At 33.7% G+C, this 18,493-nt stretch overlaps 15 non-coding genes across 15 annotated transcripts; 8 read left to right on the forward strand and 7 right to left on the reverse strand.

The window, feature by feature from the left end:
• Positions 1–468: 468 nt before the first annotated feature.
• On the forward strand, positions 469–540 carry TRNAQ-UUG (transfer RNA glutamine (anticodon UUG)). The gene has a single exon. It is a non-coding gene; the product is annotated as a tRNA-Gln (tRNA).
• Positions 541–1,358: 818 nt separating this feature from the next.
• On the reverse strand, positions 1,359–1,430 carry TRNAQ-CUG (transfer RNA glutamine (anticodon CUG)). Its single transcript has one exon. It is a non-coding gene; the product is annotated as a tRNA-Gln (tRNA).
• A 1,539-nt stretch (positions 1,431–2,969) lies between these two features.
• Positions 2,970–3,041, forward strand: TRNAQ-UUG (transfer RNA glutamine (anticodon UUG)). The gene has a single exon. It is a non-coding gene; the product is annotated as a tRNA-Gln (tRNA).
• Positions 3,042–3,859: 818 nt separating this feature from the next.
• Positions 3,860–3,931, reverse strand: TRNAQ-CUG (transfer RNA glutamine (anticodon CUG)). Its single transcript has one exon. It is a non-coding gene; the product is annotated as a tRNA-Gln (tRNA).
• Positions 3,932–5,478: 1,547 nt separating this feature from the next.
• On the forward strand, positions 5,479–5,550 carry TRNAQ-UUG (transfer RNA glutamine (anticodon UUG)). The gene has a single exon. It is a non-coding gene; the product is annotated as a tRNA-Gln (tRNA).
• Positions 5,551–6,368: 818 nt separating this feature from the next.
• Positions 6,369–6,440, reverse strand: TRNAQ-CUG (transfer RNA glutamine (anticodon CUG)). The gene has a single exon. It is a non-coding gene; the product is annotated as a tRNA-Gln (tRNA).
• A 1,547-nt stretch (positions 6,441–7,987) lies between these two features.
• TRNAQ-UUG (transfer RNA glutamine (anticodon UUG)) lies at positions 7,988–8,059 on the forward strand. The gene has a single exon. It is a non-coding gene; the product is annotated as a tRNA-Gln (tRNA).
• Positions 8,060–8,877: 818 nt separating this feature from the next.
• Positions 8,878–8,949, reverse strand: TRNAQ-CUG (transfer RNA glutamine (anticodon CUG)). The gene has a single exon. It is a non-coding gene; the product is annotated as a tRNA-Gln (tRNA).
• Positions 8,950–10,496: 1,547 nt separating this feature from the next.
• On the forward strand, positions 10,497–10,568 carry TRNAQ-UUG (transfer RNA glutamine (anticodon UUG)). Its single transcript has one exon. It is a non-coding gene; the product is annotated as a tRNA-Gln (tRNA).
• An 818-nt stretch (positions 10,569–11,386) lies between these two features.
• On the reverse strand, positions 11,387–11,458 carry TRNAQ-CUG (transfer RNA glutamine (anticodon CUG)). Its single transcript has one exon. It is a non-coding gene; the product is annotated as a tRNA-Gln (tRNA).
• Positions 11,459–13,005: 1,547 nt separating this feature from the next.
• TRNAQ-UUG (transfer RNA glutamine (anticodon UUG)) lies at positions 13,006–13,077 on the forward strand. The gene has a single exon. It is a non-coding gene; the product is annotated as a tRNA-Gln (tRNA).
• An 818-nt stretch (positions 13,078–13,895) lies between these two features.
• Positions 13,896–13,967, reverse strand: TRNAQ-CUG (transfer RNA glutamine (anticodon CUG)). The gene has a single exon. It is a non-coding gene; the product is annotated as a tRNA-Gln (tRNA).
• Positions 13,968–15,506: 1,539 nt separating this feature from the next.
• On the forward strand, positions 15,507–15,578 carry TRNAQ-UUG (transfer RNA glutamine (anticodon UUG)). The gene has a single exon. It is a non-coding gene; the product is annotated as a tRNA-Gln (tRNA).
• Positions 15,579–16,396: 818 nt separating this feature from the next.
• On the reverse strand, positions 16,397–16,468 carry TRNAQ-CUG (transfer RNA glutamine (anticodon CUG)). The gene has a single exon. It is a non-coding gene; the product is annotated as a tRNA-Gln (tRNA).
• A 1,539-nt stretch (positions 16,469–18,007) lies between these two features.
• On the forward strand, positions 18,008–18,079 carry TRNAQ-UUG (transfer RNA glutamine (anticodon UUG)). The gene has a single exon. It is a non-coding gene; the product is annotated as a tRNA-Gln (tRNA).
• The last annotated feature ends 414 nt before the right edge of the window (positions 18,080–18,493 follow it).

The raw sequence follows: 18,493 nt of genomic DNA on the forward strand, positions 1-18,493 counted from the left end.
ATATATAGGGAGATACATACATATAAGTTGATACGTACAAGTTTATAAGTAAATGAGATGTTTTTCCAATTAATACTTCTAAGAACTGAATGGAAACAAAATCGTAAAGTTTAGATAAGTCCCACTGAGCTTTGTACTTAGATCCCTGTTTTCAGAGTCCAGATTGACAAGCATAACACTATCAACCCACCTGTACCAGGTTGAGCTTTCCGTTTTGACAGAAGAGATTGCATTCACAGGGAAATCCTAATTTTTATTGCAAAATCTTATCTCACATAAAAAGTACTGTTCAACAGAGTCATGGCGTTACTTGAGTCCTTTGTGCAACATACTTCCCTAACATAGTTCAATGGGCAAAAGTTGAACAGAATAGAAAAGTAATACAATTCTGTTTGTCTTTGACTGTAGAACATAAAAAATGTGAAATGTCCACATTGCTGCAGCAATTTGCTCCCCTGTCACATGGGAGGTTCCATGGTGTAATGGTTAGCACTTTGGACTTTGAATCCAAGGATCCGAGTTCAAATCTCGGTGGGACCACTTTCATGACTTATGACCAAATCTTTTTCTGTCAAGTGTATTCATAAATATCATAAATCTAACACGGGTAGAGTGAAACATTAATGTATTGATTGTATTTTAAAAGTCTATTTGATGTGAGCAAATTATAGAACTTTTAGAAAACATGGAAATTAAATGGCTCAAAATAATGAGACATTTTGTGAGCTGACTCTGTTTTCTCAAACTCATCACAAGGGGCTGATGCAAGATATTACTTGTTTAAATCTTACTGTTATTGATAAGGGGAACAAGGAACTTTTTTAATTGGAAAGCCTTCATTAAAAGAAAACTTGAGGAATCAAATTGTGTATTTTGGGGGCAGAAGAGATGAACTTTTAAATAACAATCTTGAAATTCAGACACACAGATATTTACACTCTGTTTTTCTAAAGTAAATCCATAACCATGATGTAGAATCTTTTGAAAGACATGTCAGATGTATTAATCTGAATTCCTCTTTCAAAGAAATGCACAATTAAATGCACTGTGTAAGTCAAGAATGTTGTCAGATAAGAAATCAGCAAAATTAACTATCTTATTACTGATCATACAGATGAGAAAGAAAAAGAACCTCTTGCTCAAATTGTGGATGGGAAAGAACAGTTTTTAGTTTTCAGCTTCTGTACTTATGTTTATGATTAATTCATTTCTTTATATTGTATTATCGCTATCTAGATGGATATAGCCATGTATACATACTTATACGTTGATAAGTTTCAGTATAAAGCTTTGACGTTATGTTTTTCCAAGTCCAAATTCTAAGAAATTAGTGAAATATTAAATCTTATAATTCAAGCAGGTCCCACCGAGATTTGAACTCGGATCGCTGGATTCAGAGTCCAGAGTGCTAACCATTACACCATGGAACCCCACCATACATGAGGGCTTTTTCCATTGAGACAAAAGAGAGCGCATCAGTGCGGGGGCTTTTCTTACATTGATGAAAAGATATCTCAGTTGAATGCTCATAGTGTAAAGAGTGATAATGTGATTTGATTCTTTTCAGCTACATTCTCCATAACAGTGTTAAATGTGCAAACGTTTATCAGGACATGCAATTTACAAAATAATGATCATCTTTGACTGAAGAATATTAAAACATTCTACATTTCCAAACTACTACATCCATTTCTCTGTCTCTCACATGGGTGGCTCCAAAGAGCAATGGTTGGCACTTTGGACTTTGCATGCAAAGGTACCAGTCCAATTCTTTGAGGTACTTCTTTACTACTCTTGACCTTTTCCATTTCTGTCATCTTTGTTTATTGATAGCTCCAATCCAACACCAGCAGGTTGAAAGAGACAAATATTGACTCCTTTCAAAATGTCCAACAGCTTGACAGAAATACGAACTTTATAATACTTTTACATCACATTCCTAGACAAAATAGTGTGACATTACAAAATCCTATCCTGTTTTTCTCAAATGCATTTCAGAGGGCTGATTCCCAGCATACCTTTTTGAAGATTTCCACACTATTGATAAGGCGAATATAGCACATTTTGAAAGAGATGTTTTCTTAAATGAAACCAAGAGAACCACAGTGACGGTATCATTCAGATAGTAGAAATGTTTTTTGTATATTAGTATGGAAGTTGTGAAATAAAACATTTCTCATGCTGATTTTCAACAGTCGATCTGCAATCATGAAATATAAGCTTTTGCTTGGAGGCCTCAAAGGTACTGATCTAATTTTCTTTTTTTAAATTATTCACAGATCGTATGATATGCTTTGTACAAATCAACTATGTTGTTAGATCAAAATTGATTAAAAAGTGACTATCTCAATTTCAGGACATATAGAAGAGGAAGGAGAAGGCGCTCATGTTTCAAATGCGGAGAGGCAACAACTGTTCATTATTTTCACCTCTATTAATTATGTGTATTTTTATAATGTATATATTTATATTTTCCGATAAATATACATAGACATATAGCGATATATAGGGAGATACATACATATAAGTTGATACGTACAAGTTTATAAGTAAATGAGATGTTTTTCCAATTAATACTTCTAAGAACTGAATGGAAACAAAATCGTAAAGTTTAGATAAGTCCCACTGAGCTTTGTACTTAGATCCCTGTTTTCAGAGTCCAGATTGACAAGCATAACACTATCAACCCACCTGTACCAGGTTGAGCTTTCCGTTTTGACAGAAGAGATTGCATTCACAGGGAAATCTTAATTTTTATTGCAAAATCTTATCTCACATAAAAAGTACTGTTCAACAGAGTCATAGCGTTACTTGAGTCCTTTGTGCAACATACTTCCCTAACATAGTTCAATGGGCAAAAGTTGAACAGAATAGAAAAGTAATACAATTCTGTTTGTCTTTGACTGTAGAACATAAAAAATGTGAAATGTCCACATTGCTGCAGCAATTTGCTCCCCTGTTACATGGGAGGTTCCGTGGTGTAATGGTTAGCACTTTGGACTTTGAATCCAAGGATCCGAGTTCAAATCTCGGTGGGACCACTTTCATGACTTATGACCAAATCTTTTTCTGTCAAGTGTATTCATAAATATCATAAATCTAACACGGGTAGAGTGAAACATTAATGTATTGATTGTATTTTAAAAGTCTATTTGATGTGAGCAAATTATAGAACTTTTAGAAAACATGGAAATTAAATGGCTCAAAATAATGAGACATTTTGTGAGCTGACTCTGTTTTCTCAAACTCATCACAAGGGGCTGATGCAAGATATTACTTGTTTAAATCTTACTGTTATTGATAAGGGGAACAAGGAACTTTTTTAATTGGAAAGCCTTCATTAAAAGAAAACTTGAGGAATCAAATTGTGTATTTTGGGGGCAGAAGAGATGAACTTTTAAATAACAATCTTGAAATTCAGACACACAGATATTTACACTCTGTTTTTCTAAAGTAAATCCATAACCATGAAGTAGAATCTTTTGAAAGACATGTCAGATGTATTAATCTGAATTCCTCTTTCAAAGAAATGCACAATTAAATGCACTGTGTAAGTCAAGAATGTTGTCAGATAAGAAATCAGCAAAATTAACTATCTTATTACTGATCATACAGATGAGAAAGAAAAAGAACCTCTTGCTCAAATTGTGGATGGGAAAGAACAGTTTTTAGTTTTCAGCTTCTGTACTTATGTTTATGATTAATTCATTTATTTATATTGTATTATCGCTATCTAGATGGATATAGCCATGTATACATACTTATACGTTGATAAGTTTCAGTATAAAGCTTTGACGTTATGTTTTTCCAAGTCCAATTTCTAAGAAATTAGTGAAATATTAAATCGCATAAATCAAGCAGGTCCCACCGAGATTGGAACTCGGATCGCTGGATTCAGAGTCCAGAGTGCTAACCATTACACCATGGAACCCCGCCATACATGAGGGCTTTTTCCATTGAGACAAAAGAGAGCGCATCAGTGCGGGGGCTTTTCTTACATTGATGAAAAGATATCTCAGTTGAATGCTCATAGTGTAAAGAGCGATAATGTGATTTGATTCTTTTCAGCTACATTCTCCATAACAGTGTTAAATGTGCAAACGTTTATCAGGACATGCAATTTACAAAATAATGATCATCTTTGACTGAAGAATATTAACACATTCTACATTTCCAAACTACTACATCCATTTCTCTGTCTCTCACATGGGTGGCTCCAAAGAGCAATGGTTGGCACTTTGGACTTTGCATGCAAAGGTACCAGTCCAATTCTTTGAGGTACTTCTTTACTACTCTTGACCTTTTCCATTTCTGTCATCTTTGTTTATTGATAGCTCCAATCCAACACCAGCAGGTTGAAAGAGACAAATATTTACTCCTTTCAAAATGTCCAACAGCTTGAACAAGTTACAGAAATACGAACTTTATAATACTTTTACATCACATTCCTAGACAAAATAGTGTGACATTACAAAATCCTATCCTGTTTTTCTCAAATGCATTTCAGAGGGCTGATTCCCAGCATACCTTTTTGAAGATTTCCACACTATTGATAAGGCGAATATAGCACATTTTGAAAGAGATGTTTTCTTAAATGAAACCAAGAGAACCACAGTGACGGTATCATTCAGATAGTAGAAATGTTTTTTGTATATTAGTATGGAAGTTGTGAAATAAAACATTTCTCATGCTGATTTTCAACAGTCGATCTGCAATCATGAAATATAAGCTTTTGCTTGGAGGCCTCAAAGGTACTGATCTAATTTTCTTTTTTAAAATTATTCACAGATCGTATGATATGCTTTGTACAAATCAACTATGTTGTTAGATCAAAATTGATTAAAAAGTGACTATCTCAATTTCAGGACATATAGAAGAGGAAGGAGAAGGCGCTCATGTTTCAAATGCGGAGAGGCAACAACTGTTCATTATTTTCACCTCTATTAATTATATGTATTTTTATAATGTATATATTTATATTTTCCGATAAATATACATAGAAATATAGCGATATATAGGGAGATACATACATATAAGTTGATACGTACAAGTTTATAAGTAAATGAGATGTTTTTCCAATTAATACTTCTAAGAACTGAATGGAAACAAAATTGTAAAGTTTAGATAAGTCCCACTGAGCTTTGTACTTAGATCCCTGTTTTCAGAGTGCAGATTGACAAGCATAACACCATCAACCCACCTGTACCAGGTTGAGCTTTCCGTTTTGACAGAAGAGATTGCATTCACAGGGAAATCTTAATTTTTATTGCAAAATCTTATCTCACATAAAAAGTACTGTTCAACAGAGTCATAGCGTTACTTGAGTCCTTTGTGCAACATACTTCCCTAACATAGTTCAATGGGCAAAAGTTGAACAGAATAGAAAAGTAATACAATTCTGTTTGTCTTTGACTGTAGAACATAAAAAATGTGAAATGTCCACATTGCTGCAGCAATTTGCTCCCCTGTCACATGGGAGGTTCCATGGTGTAATGGTTAGCACTTTGGACTTTGAATCCAAGGATCCGAGTTCAAATCTCGGTGGGACCACTTTCATGACTTATGACCAAATCTTTTTCTGTCAAGTGTATTCATAAATATCATAAATCTAACACGGGTAGAGTGAAACATTAATGTATTGATTGTATTTTAAAAGTCTATTTGATGTGAGCAAATTATAGAACTTTTAGAAAACATGGAAATTAAATGGCTCAAAATAATGAGACATTTTGTGAGCTGACTCTGTTTTCTCAAACTCATCACAAGGGGCTGATGCAAGATATTACTTGTTTAAATCTTACTGTTATTGATAAGGGGAACAAGGAACTTTTTTAATTGGAAAGCCTTCATTAAAAGAAAACTTGAGGAATCAAATTGTGTATTTTGGGGGCAGAAGAGATGAACTTTTAAATAACAATCTTGAAATTCAGACACACAGATATTTACACTCTGTTTTTCTAAAGTAAATCCATAACCATGAAGTAGAATCTTTTGAAAGACATGTCAGATGTATTAATCTGAATTCCTCTTTCAAAGAAATGCACAATTAAATGCACTGTGTAAGTCAAGAATGTTGTCAGATAAGAAATCAGCAAAATTAACTATCTTATTACTGATCATACAGATGAGAAAGAAAAAGAACCTCTTGCTCAAATTGTGGATGGGAAAGAACAGTTTTTAGTTTTCAGCTTCTGTACTTATGTTTATGATTAATTCATTTCTTTATATTGTATTATCGCTATCTAGATGGATATAGCCATGTATACATACTTATACGTTGATAAGTTTCAGTATAAAGCTTTGACGTTATGTTTTTCCAAGTCCAAATTCTAAGAAATTAGTGAAATATTAAATCTCATAATTCAAGCAGGTCCCACCGAGATTTGAACTCGGATCGCTGGATTCAGAGTCCAGAGTGCTAACCATTACACCATGGAACCCCACCATACATGAGGGCTTTTTCCATTGAGACAAAAGAGAGCGCATCAGTGCGGGGGCTTTTCTTACATTGATGAAAAGATATCTCAGTTGAATGCTCATAGTGTAAAGAGCGATAATGTGATTTGATTCTTTTCAGCTACATTCTCCATAACAGTGTTAAATGTGCAAACGTTTATCAGGACATGCAATTTACAAAATAATGATCATCTTTGACTGAAGAATATTAAAACATTCTACATTTCCAAACTACTACATCCATTTCTCTGTCTCTCACATGGGTGGCTCCAAAGAGCAATGGTTGGCACTTTGGACTTTGCATGCAAAGGTACCAGTCCAATTCTTTGAGGTACTTCTTTACTACTCTTGACCTTTTCCATTTCTGTCATCTTTGTTTATTGATAGCTCCAATCCAACACCAGCAGGTTGAAAGAGACAAATATTGACTCCTTTCAAATTGTCCAACAGCTTGAACAAGTTACAGAAATACGAACTTTATAATACTTTTACATCACATTCCTAGACAAAATAGTGTGACATTACAAAATCCTATCCTGTTTTTCTCAAATGCATTTCAGAGGGCTGATTCCCAGCATACCTTTTTGAAGATTTCCACACTATTGATAAGGCGAATATAGCACATTTTGAAAGAGATGTTTTCTTAAATGAAAACAAGAGAACCACAGTGACGGTATCATTCAGATAGTAGAAATGTTTTTTGTATATTAGTATGGAAGTTGTGAAATAAAACATTTCTCATGCTGATTTTCAACAGTCGATCTGCAATCATGAAATATAAGCTTTTGCTTTGAGGCCTCAAAGGTACTGATCTAATTTTCTTTTTTAAAATTATTCACAGATCGTATGATATGCTTTGTACAAATCAACTATGTTGTTAGATCAAAATTGATTAAAAAGTGACTATCTCAATTTCAGGACATATAGAAGAGGAAGGAGAAGGCGCTCATGTTTCAAATGCGGAGAGGCAACAACTGTTCATTATTTTCACCTCTATTAATTATATGTATTTTTATAATGTATATATTTATATTTTCCGATAAATATACATAGACATATAGCGATATATAGGGAGATACATACATATAAGTTGATACGTACAAGTTTATAAGTAAATGAGATGTTTTTCCAATTAATACTTCTAAGAACTGAATGGAAACAAAATCGTAAAGTTTAGATAAGTCCCACTGAGCTTTGTACTTAGATCCCTGTTTTCAGAGTCCAGATTGACAAGCATAACACTATCAACCCACCTGTACCAGGTTGAGCTTTCCGTTTTGACAGAAGAGATTGCATTCACAGGGAAATCTTAATTTTTATTGCAAAATCTTATCTCACATAAAAAGTACTGTTCAACAGAGTCATAGCGTTACTTGAGTCCTTTGTGCAACATACTTCCCTAACATAGTTCAATGGGCAAAAGTTGAACAGAATAGAAAAGTAATACAATTCTGTTTGTCTTTGACTGTAGAACATAAAAAATGTGAAATGTCCACATTGCTGCAGCAATTTGCTCCCCTGTCACATGGGAGGTTCCATGGTGTAATGGTTAGCACTTTGGACTTTGAATCCAAGGATCCGAGTTCAAATCTCGGTGGGACCACTTTCATGACTTATGACCAAACCTTTTTCTGGCAAGTGTATTCATAAATATCATAAATCTAACACGGGTAGAGTGAAACATTAATGTATTGATTGTATTTTAAAAGTCTATTTGATGTGAGCAAATTATAGAACTTTTAGAAAACATGGAAATTAAATGGCTCAAAATAATGAGACATTTTGTGAGCTGACTCTGTTTTCTCAAACTCATCACAAGGGGCTGATGCAAGATATTACTTGTTTAAATCTTACTGTTATTGATAAGGGGAACAAGGAACTTTTTTAATTGGAAAGCCTTCATTAAAAGAAAACTTGAGGAATCAAATTGTGTATTTTGGGGGCAGAAGAGATGAACTTTTAAATAACAATCTTGAAATTCAGACACACAGATATTTACACTCTGTTTTTCTAAAGTAAATCCATAACCATGAAGTAGAATCTTTTGAAAGACATGTCAGATGTATTAATCTGAATTCCTCTTTCAAAGAAATGCACAATTAAATGCACTGTGTAAGTCAAGAATGTTGTCAGATAAGAAATCAGCAAAATTAACTATCTTATTACTGATCATACAGATGAGAAAGAAAAAGAACCTCTTGCTCAAATTGTGGATGGGAAAGAACAGTTTTTAGTTTTCAGCTTCTGTACTTATGTTTATGATTAATTCATTTATTTATATTGTATTATCGCTATCTAGATGGATATAGCCATGTATACATACTTATACGTTGATAAGTTTCAGTATAAAGCTTTGACGTTATGTTTTTCCAAGTCCAATTTCTAAGAAATTAGTGAAATATTAAATCTCATAAATCAAGCAGGTCCCACCGAGATTGGAACTCGGATCGCTGGATTCAGAGTCCAGAGTGCTAACCATTACACCATGGAACCCCGCCATACATGAGGGCTTTTTCCATTGAGACAAAAGAGAGCGCATCAGTGCGGGGGCTTTTCTTACATTGATGAAAAGATATCTCAGTTGAATGCTCATAGTGTAAAGAGCGATAATGTGATTTGATTCTTTTCAGCTACATTCTCCATAACAGTGTTAAATGTGCAAACGTTTATCAGGACATGCAATTTACAAAATAATGATCATCTTTGACTGAAGAATATTAAAACATTCTACATTTCCAAACTACTACATCCATTTCTCTGTCTCTCACATGGGTGGCTCCAAAGAGCAATGGTTGGCACTTTGGACTTTGCATGCAAAGGTACCAGTCCAATTCTTTGAGGTACTTCTTTACTACTCTTGACCTTTTCCATTTCTGTCATCTTTGTTTATTGATAGCTCCAATCCAACACCAGCAGGTTGAAAGAGACAAATATTTACTCCTTTCAAAATGTCCAACAGCTTGAACAAGTTACAGAAATACGAACTTTATAATACTTTTACATCACATTCCTAGACAAAATAGTGTGACATTACAAAATCCTATCCTGTTTTTCTCAAATGCATTTCAGAGGGCTGATTCCCAGCATACCTTTTTGAAGATTTCCACACTATTGATAAGGCGAATATAGCACATTTTGAAAGAGATGTTTTCTTAAATGAAACCAAGAGAACCACAGTGACGGTATCATTCAGATAGTAGAAATGTTTTTTGTATATTAGTATGGAAGTTGTGAAATAAAACATTTCTCATGCTGATTTTCAACAGTCGATCTGCAATCATGAAATATAAGCTTTTGCTTGGAGGCCTCAAAGTCACTGATCTAATTTTCTTTTTTAAAATTATTCACAGATCGTATGATATGCTTTGTACAAATCAACTATGTTGTTAGATCAAAATTGATTAAAAAGTGACTATCTCAATTTCAGGACATATAGAAGAGGAAGGAGAAGGCGCTCATGTTTCAAATGCGGAGAGGCAACAACTGTTCATTATTTTCACCTCTATTAATTATATGTATTTTTATAATGTATATATTTATATTTTCCGATAAATATACATAGACATATAGCGATATATAGGGAGATACATACATATAAGTTGATACGTACAAGTTTATAAGTAAATGAGATGTTTTTCCAATTAATACTTCTAAGAACTGAATGGAAACAAAATCGTAAAGTTTAGATAAGTCCCACTGAGCTTTGTACTTAGATCCCTGTTTTCAGAGTCCAGATTGACAAGCATAACACTATCAACCCACCTGTACCAGGTTGAGCTTTCCGTTTTGACAGAAGAGATTGCATTCACAGGGAAATCCTAATTTTTATTGCAAAATCTTATCTCACATAAAAAGTACTGTTCAACAGAGTCATGGCGTTACTTGAGTCCTTTGTGCAACATACTTCCCTAACATAGTTCAATGGGCAAAAGTTGAACAGAATAGAAAAGTAATACAATTCTGTTTGTCTTTGACTGTAGAACATAAAAAATGTGAAATGTCCACATTGCTGCAGCAATTTGCTCCCCTGTCACATGGGAGGTTCCATGGTGTAATGGTTAGCACTTTGGACTTTGAATCCAAGGATCCGAGTTCAAATCTCGGTGGGACCACTTTCATGACTTATGACCAAATCTTTTTCTGTCAAGTGTATTCATAAATATCATAAATCTAACACGGGTAGAGTGAAACATTAATGTATTGATTGTATTTTAAAAGTCTATTTGATGTGAGCAAATTATAGAACTTTTAGAAAACATGGAAATTAAATGGCTCAAAATAATGAGACATTTTGTGAGCTGACTCTGTTTTCTCAAACTCATCACAAGGGGCTGATGCAAGATATTACTTGTTTAAATCTTACTGTTATTGATAAGGGGAACAAGGAACTTTTTTAATTGGAAAGCCTTCATTAAAAGAAAACTTGAGGAATCAAATTGTGTATTTTGGGGGCAGAAGAGATGAACTTTTAAATAACAATCTTGAAATTCAGACACACAGATATTTACACTCTGTTTTTCTAAAGTAAATCCATAACCATGAAGTAGAATCTTTTGAAAGACATGTCAGATGTATTAATCTGAATTCCTCTTTCAAAGAAATGCACAATTAAATGCACTGTGTAAGTCAAGAATGTTGTCAGATAAGAAATCAGCAAAATTAACTATCTTATTACTGATCATACAGATGAGAAAGAAAAAGAACCTCTTGCTCAAATTGTGGATGGGAAAGAACAGTTTTTAGTTTTCAGCTTCTGTACTTATGTTTATGATTAATTCATTTATTTATATTGTATTATCGCTATCTAGATGGATATAGCCATGTATACATACTTATACGTTGATAAGTTTCAGTATAAAGCTTTGACGTTATGTTTTTCCAAGTCCAATTTCTAAGAAATTAGTGAAATATTAAATCTCATAAATCAAGCAGGTCCCACCGAGATTGGAACTCGGATCGCTGGATTCAGAGTCCAGAGTGCTAACCATTACACCATGGAACCCCGCCATACATGAGGGCTTTTTCCATTGAGACAAAAGAGAGCGCATCAGTGCGGGGGCTTTTCTTACATTGATGAAAAGATATCTCAGTTGAATGCTCATAGTGTAAAGAGCGATAATGTGATTTGATTCTTTTCAGCTACATTCTCCATAACAGTGTTAAATGTGCAAACGTTTATCAGGACATGCAATTTACAAAATAATGATCATCTTTGACTGAAGAATATTAAAACATTCTACATTTCCAAACTACTACATCCATTTCTCTGTCTCTCACATGGGTGGCTCCAAAGAGCAATGGTTGGCACTTTGGACTTTGCATGCAAAGGTACCAGTCCAATTCTTTGAGGTACTTCTTTACTACTCTTGACCTTTTCCATTTCTGTCATCTTTGTTTATTGATAGCTCCAATCCAACACCAGCAGGTTGAAAGAGACAAATATTTACTCCTTTCAAAATGTCCAACAGCTTGAACAAGTTACAGAAATACGAACTTTATAATACTTTTACATCACATTCCTAGACAAAATAGTGTGACATTACAAAATCCTATCCTGTTTTTCTCAAATGCATTTCAGAGGGCTGATTCCCAGCATACCTTTTTGAAGATTTCCACACTATTGATAAGGCGAATATAGCACATTTTGAAAGAGATGTTTTCTTAAATGAAACCAAGAGAACCACAGTGACGGTATCATTCAGATAGTAGAAATGTTTTTTGTATATTAGTATGGAAGTTGTGAAATAAAACATTTCTCATGCTGATTTTCAACAGTCGATCTGCAATCATGAAATATAAGCTTTTGCTTGGAGGCCTCAAAGTCACTGATCTAATTTTCTTTTTTAAAATTATTCACAGATCGTATGATATGCTTTGTACAAATCAACTATGTTGTTAGATCAAAATTGATTAAAAAGTGACTATCTCAATTTCAGGACATATAGAAGAGGAAGGAGAAGGCGCTCATGTTTCAAATGCGGAGAGGCAACAACTGTTCATTATTTTCACCTCTATTAATTATATGTATTTTTATAATGTATATATTTATATTTTCCGATAAATATACATAGACATATAGCGATATATAGGGAGATACATACATATAAGTTGATACGTACAAGTTTATAAGTAAATGAGATGTTTTTCCAATTAATACTTCTAAGAACTGAATGGAAACAAAATCGTAAAGTTTAGATAAGTCCCACTGAGCTTTGTACTTAGATCCCTGTTTTCAGAGTCCAGATTGACAAGCATAACACTATCAACCCACCTGTACCAGGTTGAGCTTTCCGTTTTGACAGAAGAGATTGCATTCACAGGGAAATCCTAATTTTTATTGCAAAATCTTATCTCACATAAAAAGTACTGTTCAACAGAGTCATGGCGTTACTTGAGTCCTTTGTGCAACATACTTCCCTAACATAGTTCAATGGGCAAAAGTTGAACAGAATAGAAAAGTAATACAATTCTGTTTGTCTTTGACTGTAGAACATAAAAAATGTGAAATGTCCACATTGCTGCAGCAATTTGCTCCCCTGTCACATGGGAGGTTCCATGGTGTAATGGTTAGCACTTTGGACTTTGAATCCAAGGATCCGAGTTCAAATCTCGGTGGGACCACTTTCATGACTTATGACCAAATCTTTTTCTGTCAAGTGTATTCATAAATATCATAAATCTAACACGGGTAGAGTGAAACATTAATGTATTGATTGTATTTTAAAAGTCTATTTGATGTGAGCAAATTATAGAACTTTTAGAAAACATGGAAATTAAATGGCTCAAAATAATGAGACATTTTGTGAGCTGACTCTGTTTTCTCAAACTCATCACAAGGGGCTGATGCAAGATATTACTTGTTTAAATCTTACTGTTATTGATAAGGGGAACAAGGAACTTTTTTAATTGGAAAGCCTTCATTAAAAGAAAACTTGAGGAATCAAATTGTGTATTTTGGGGGCAGAAGAGATGAACTTTTAAATAACAATCTTGAAATTCAGACACACAGATATTTACACTCTGTTTTTCTAAAGTAAATCCATAACCATGATGTAGAATCTTTTGAAAGACATGTCAGATGTATTAATCTGAATTCCTCTTTCAAAGAAATGCACAATTAAATGCACTGTGTAAGTCAAGAATGTTGTCAGATAAGAAATCAGCAAAATTAACTATCTTATTACTGATCATACAGATGAGAAAGAAAAAGAACCTCTTGCTCAAATTGTGGATGGGAAAGAACAGTTTTTAGTTTTCAGCTTCTGTACTTATGTTTATGATTAATTCATTTCTTTATATTGTATTATCGCTATCTAGATGGATATAGCCATGTATACATACTTATACGTTGATAAGTTTCAGTATAAAGCTTTGACGTTATGTTTTTCCAAGTCCAAATTCTAAGAAATTAGTGAAATATTAAATCTTATAATTCAAGCAGGTCCCACCGAGATTTGAACTCGGATCGCTGGATTCAGAGTCCAGAGTGCTAACCATTACACCATGGAACCCCACCATACATGAGGGCTTTTTCCATTGAGACAAAAGAGAGCGCATCAGTGCGGGGGCTTTTCTTACATTGATGAAAAGATATCTCAGTTGAATGCTCATAGTGTAAAGAGTGATAATGTGATTTGATTCTTTTCAGCTACATTCTCCATAACAGTGTTAAATGTGCAAACGTTTATCAGGACATGCAATTTACAAAATAATGATCATCTTTGACTGAAGAATATTAAAACATTCTACATTTCCAAACTACTACATCCATTTCTCTGTCTCTCACATGGGTGGCTCCAAAGAGCAATGGTTGGCACTTTGGACTTTGCATGCAAAGGTACCAGTCCAATTCTTTGAGGTACTTCTTTACTACTCTTGACCTTTTCCATTTCTGTCATCTTTGTTTATTGATAGCTCCAATCCAACACCAGCAGGTTGAAAGAGACAAATATTGACTCCTTTCAAAATGTCCAACAGCTTGACAGAAATACGAACTTTATAATACTTTTACATCACATTCCTAGACAAAATAGTGTGACATTACAAAATCCTATCCTGTTTTTCTCAAATGCATTTCAGAGGGCTGATTCCCAGCATACCTTTTTGAAGATTTCCACACTATTGATAAGGCGAATATAGCACATTTTGAAAGAGATGTTTTCTTAAATGAAACCAAGAGAACCACAGTGACGGTATCATTCAGATAGTAGAAATGTTTTTTGTATATTAGTATGGAAGTTGTGAAATAAAACATTTCTCATGCTGATTTTCAACAGTCGATCTGCAATCATGAAATATAAGCTTTTGCTTGGAGGCCTCAAAGGTACTGATCTAATTTTCTTTTTTTAAATTATTCACAGATCGTATGATATGCTTTGTACAAATCAACTATGTTGTTAGATCAAAATTGATTAAAAAGTGACTATCTCAATTTCAGGACATATAGAAGAGGAAGGAGAAGGCGCTCATGTTTCAAATGCGGAGAGGCAACAACTGTTCATTATTTTCACCTCTATTAATTATGTGTATTTTTATAATGTATATATTTATATTTTCCGATAAATATACATAGACATATAGCGATATATAGGGAGATACATACATATAAGTTGATACGTACAAGTTTATAAGTAAATGAGATGTTTTTCCAATTAATACTTCTAAGAACTGAATGGAAACAAAATCGTAAAGTTTAGATAAGTCCCACTGAGCTTTGTACTTAGATCCCTGTTTTCAGAGTCCAGATTGACAAGCATAACACTATCAACCCACCTGTACCAGGTTGAGCTTTCCGTTTTGACAGAAGAGATTGCATTCACAGGGAAATCTTAATTTTTATTGCAAAATCTTATCTCACATAAAAAGTACTGTTCAACAGAGTCATAGCGTTACTTGAGTCCTTTGTGCAACATACTTCCCTAACATAGTTCAATGGGCAAAAGTTGAACAGAATAGAAAAGTAATACAATTCTGTTTGTCTTTGACTGTAGAACATAAAAAATGTGAAATGTCCACATTGCTGCAGCAATTTGCTCCCCTGTTACATGGGAGGTTCCATGGTGTAATGGTTAGCACTTTGGACTTTGAATCCAAGGATCCGAGTTCAAATCTCGGTGGGACCACTTTCATGACTTATGACCAAATCTTTTTCTGTCAAGTGTATTCATAAATATCATAAATCTAACACGGGTAGAGTGAAACATTAATGTATTGATTGTATTTTAAAAGTCTATTTGATGTGAGCAAATTATAGAACTTTTAGAAAACATGGAAATTAAATGGCTCAAAATAATGAGACATTTTGTGAGCTGACTCTGTTTTCTCAAACTCATCACAAGGGGCTGATGCAAGATATTACTTGTTTAAATCTTACTGTTATTGATAAGGGGAACAAGGAACTTTTTTAATTGGAAAGCCTTCATTAAAAGAAAACTTGAGGAATCAAATTGTGTATTTTGGGGGCAGAAGAGATGAACTTTTAAATAACAATCTTGAAATTCAGACACACAGATATTTACACTCTGTTTTTCTAAAGTAAATCCATAACCATGAAGTAGAATCTTTTGAAAGACATGTCAGATGTATTAATCTGAATTCCTCTTTCAAAGAAATGCACAATTAAATGCACTGTGTAAGTCAAGAATGTTGTCAGATAAGAAATCAGCAAAATTAACTATCTTATTACTGATCATACAGATGAGAAAGAAAAAGAACCTCTTGCTCAAATTGTGGATGGGAAAGAACAGTTTTTAGTTTTCAGCTTCTGTACTTATGTTTATGATTAATTCATTTCTTTATATTGTATTATCGCTATCTAGATGGATATAGCCATGTATACATACTTATACGTTGATAAGTTTCAGTATAAAGCTTTGACGTTATGTTTTTCCAAGTCCAAATTCTAAGAAATTAGTGAAATATTAAATTTTATAATTCAAGCAGGTCCCACCGAGATTTGAACTCGGATCGCTGGATTCAGAGTCCAGAGTGCTAACCATTACACCATGGAACCCCACCATACATGAGGGCTTTTTCCATTGAGACAAAAGAGAGCGCATCAGTGCGGGGGCTTTTCTTACATTGATGAAAAGATATCTCAGTTGAATGCTCATAGTGTAAAGAGTGATAATGTGATTTGATTCTTTTCAGCTACATTCTCCATAACAGTGTTAAATGTGCAAACGTTTATCAGGACATGCAATTTACAAAATAATGATCATCTTTGACTGAAGAATATTAAAACATTCTACATTTCCAAACTACTACATCCATTTCTCTGTCTCTCACATGGGTGGCTCCAAAGAGCAATGGTTGGCACTTTGGACTTTGCATGCAAAGGTACCAGTCCAATTCTTTGAGGTACTTCTTTACTACTCTTGACCTTTTCCATTTCTGTCATCTTTGTTTATTGATAGCTCCAATCCAACACCAGCAGGTTGAAAGAGACAAATATTGACTCCTTTCAAAATGTCCAACAGCTTGACAGAAATACGAACTTTATAATACTTTTACATCACATTCCTAGACAAAATAGTGTGACATTACAAAATCCTATCCTGTTTTTCTCAAATGCATTTCAGAGGGCTGATTCCCAGCATACCTTTTTGAAGATTTCCACACTATTGATAAGGCGAATATAGCACATTTTGAAAGAGATGTTTTCTTAAATGAAACCAAGAGAACCACAGTGACGGTATCATACAGATAGTAGAAATGTTTTTTGTATATTAGTATGGAAGTTGTGAAATAAAACATTTCTCATGCTGATTTTCAACAGTCGATCTGCAATCATGAAATATAAGCTTTTGCTTGGAGGCCTCAAAGGTACTGATCTAATTTTCTTTTTTTAAATTATTCACAGATCGTATGATATGCTTTGTACAAATCAACTATGTTGTTAGATCAAAATTGATTAAAAAGTGACTATCTCAATTTCAGGACATATAGAAGAGGAAGGAGAAGGCGCTCATGTTTCAAATGCGGAGAGGCAACAACTGTTCATTATTTTCACCTCTATTAATTATGTGTATTTTTATAATGTATATATTTATATTTTCCGATAAATATACATAGACATATAGCGATATATAGGGAGATACATACATATAAGTTGATACGTACAAGTTTATAAGTAAATGAGATGTTTTTCCAATTAATACTTCTAAGAACTGAATGGAAACAAAATCGTAAAGTTTAGATAAGTCCCACTGAGCTTTGTACTTAGATCCCTGTTTTCAGAGTCCAGATTGACAAGCATAACACTATCAACCCACCTGTACCAGGTTGAGCTTTCCGTTTTGACAGAAGAGATTGCATTCACAGGGAAATCTTAATTTTTATTGCAAAATCTTATCTCACATAAAAAGTACTGTTCAACAGAGTCATAGCGTTACTTGAGTCCTTTGTGCAACATACTTCCCTAACATAGTTCAATGGGCAAAAGTTGAACAGAATAGAAAAGTAATACAATTCTGTTTGTCTTTGACTGTAGAACATAAAAAATGTGAAATGTCCACATTGCTGCAGCAATTTGCTCCCCTGTTACATGGGAGGTTCCATGGTGTAATGGTTAGCACTTTGGACTTTGAATCCAAGGATCCGAGTTCAAATCTCGGTGGGACCACTTTCATGACTTATGACCAAATCTTTTTCTGTCAAGTGTATTCATAAATATCATAAATCTAACACGGGTAGAGTGAAACATTAATGTATTGATTGTATTTTAAAAGTCTATTTGATGTGAGCAAATTATAGAACTTTTAGAAAACATGGAAATTAAATGGCTCAAAATAATGAGACATTTTGTGAGCTGACTCTGTTTTCTCAAACTCATCACAAGGGGCTGATGCAAGATATTACTTGTTTAAATCTTACTGTTATTGATAAGGGGAACAAGGAACTTTTTTAATTGGAAAGCCTTCATTAAAAGAAAACTTGAGGAATCAAATTGTGTATTTTGGGGGCAGAAGAGATGAACTTTTAAATAACAATCTTGAAATTCAGACACACAGATATTTACACTCTGTTTTTCTAAAGT

Source organism: Lissotriton vulgaris, unplaced genomic scaffold, assembly GCF_964263255.1.
Source record: "Lissotriton vulgaris unplaced genomic scaffold, aLisVul1.2 SCAFFOLD_714, whole genome shotgun sequence".
Classification (NCBI taxonomy): domain Eukaryota; kingdom Metazoa; phylum Chordata; class Amphibia; order Caudata; family Salamandridae; genus Lissotriton; species Lissotriton vulgaris.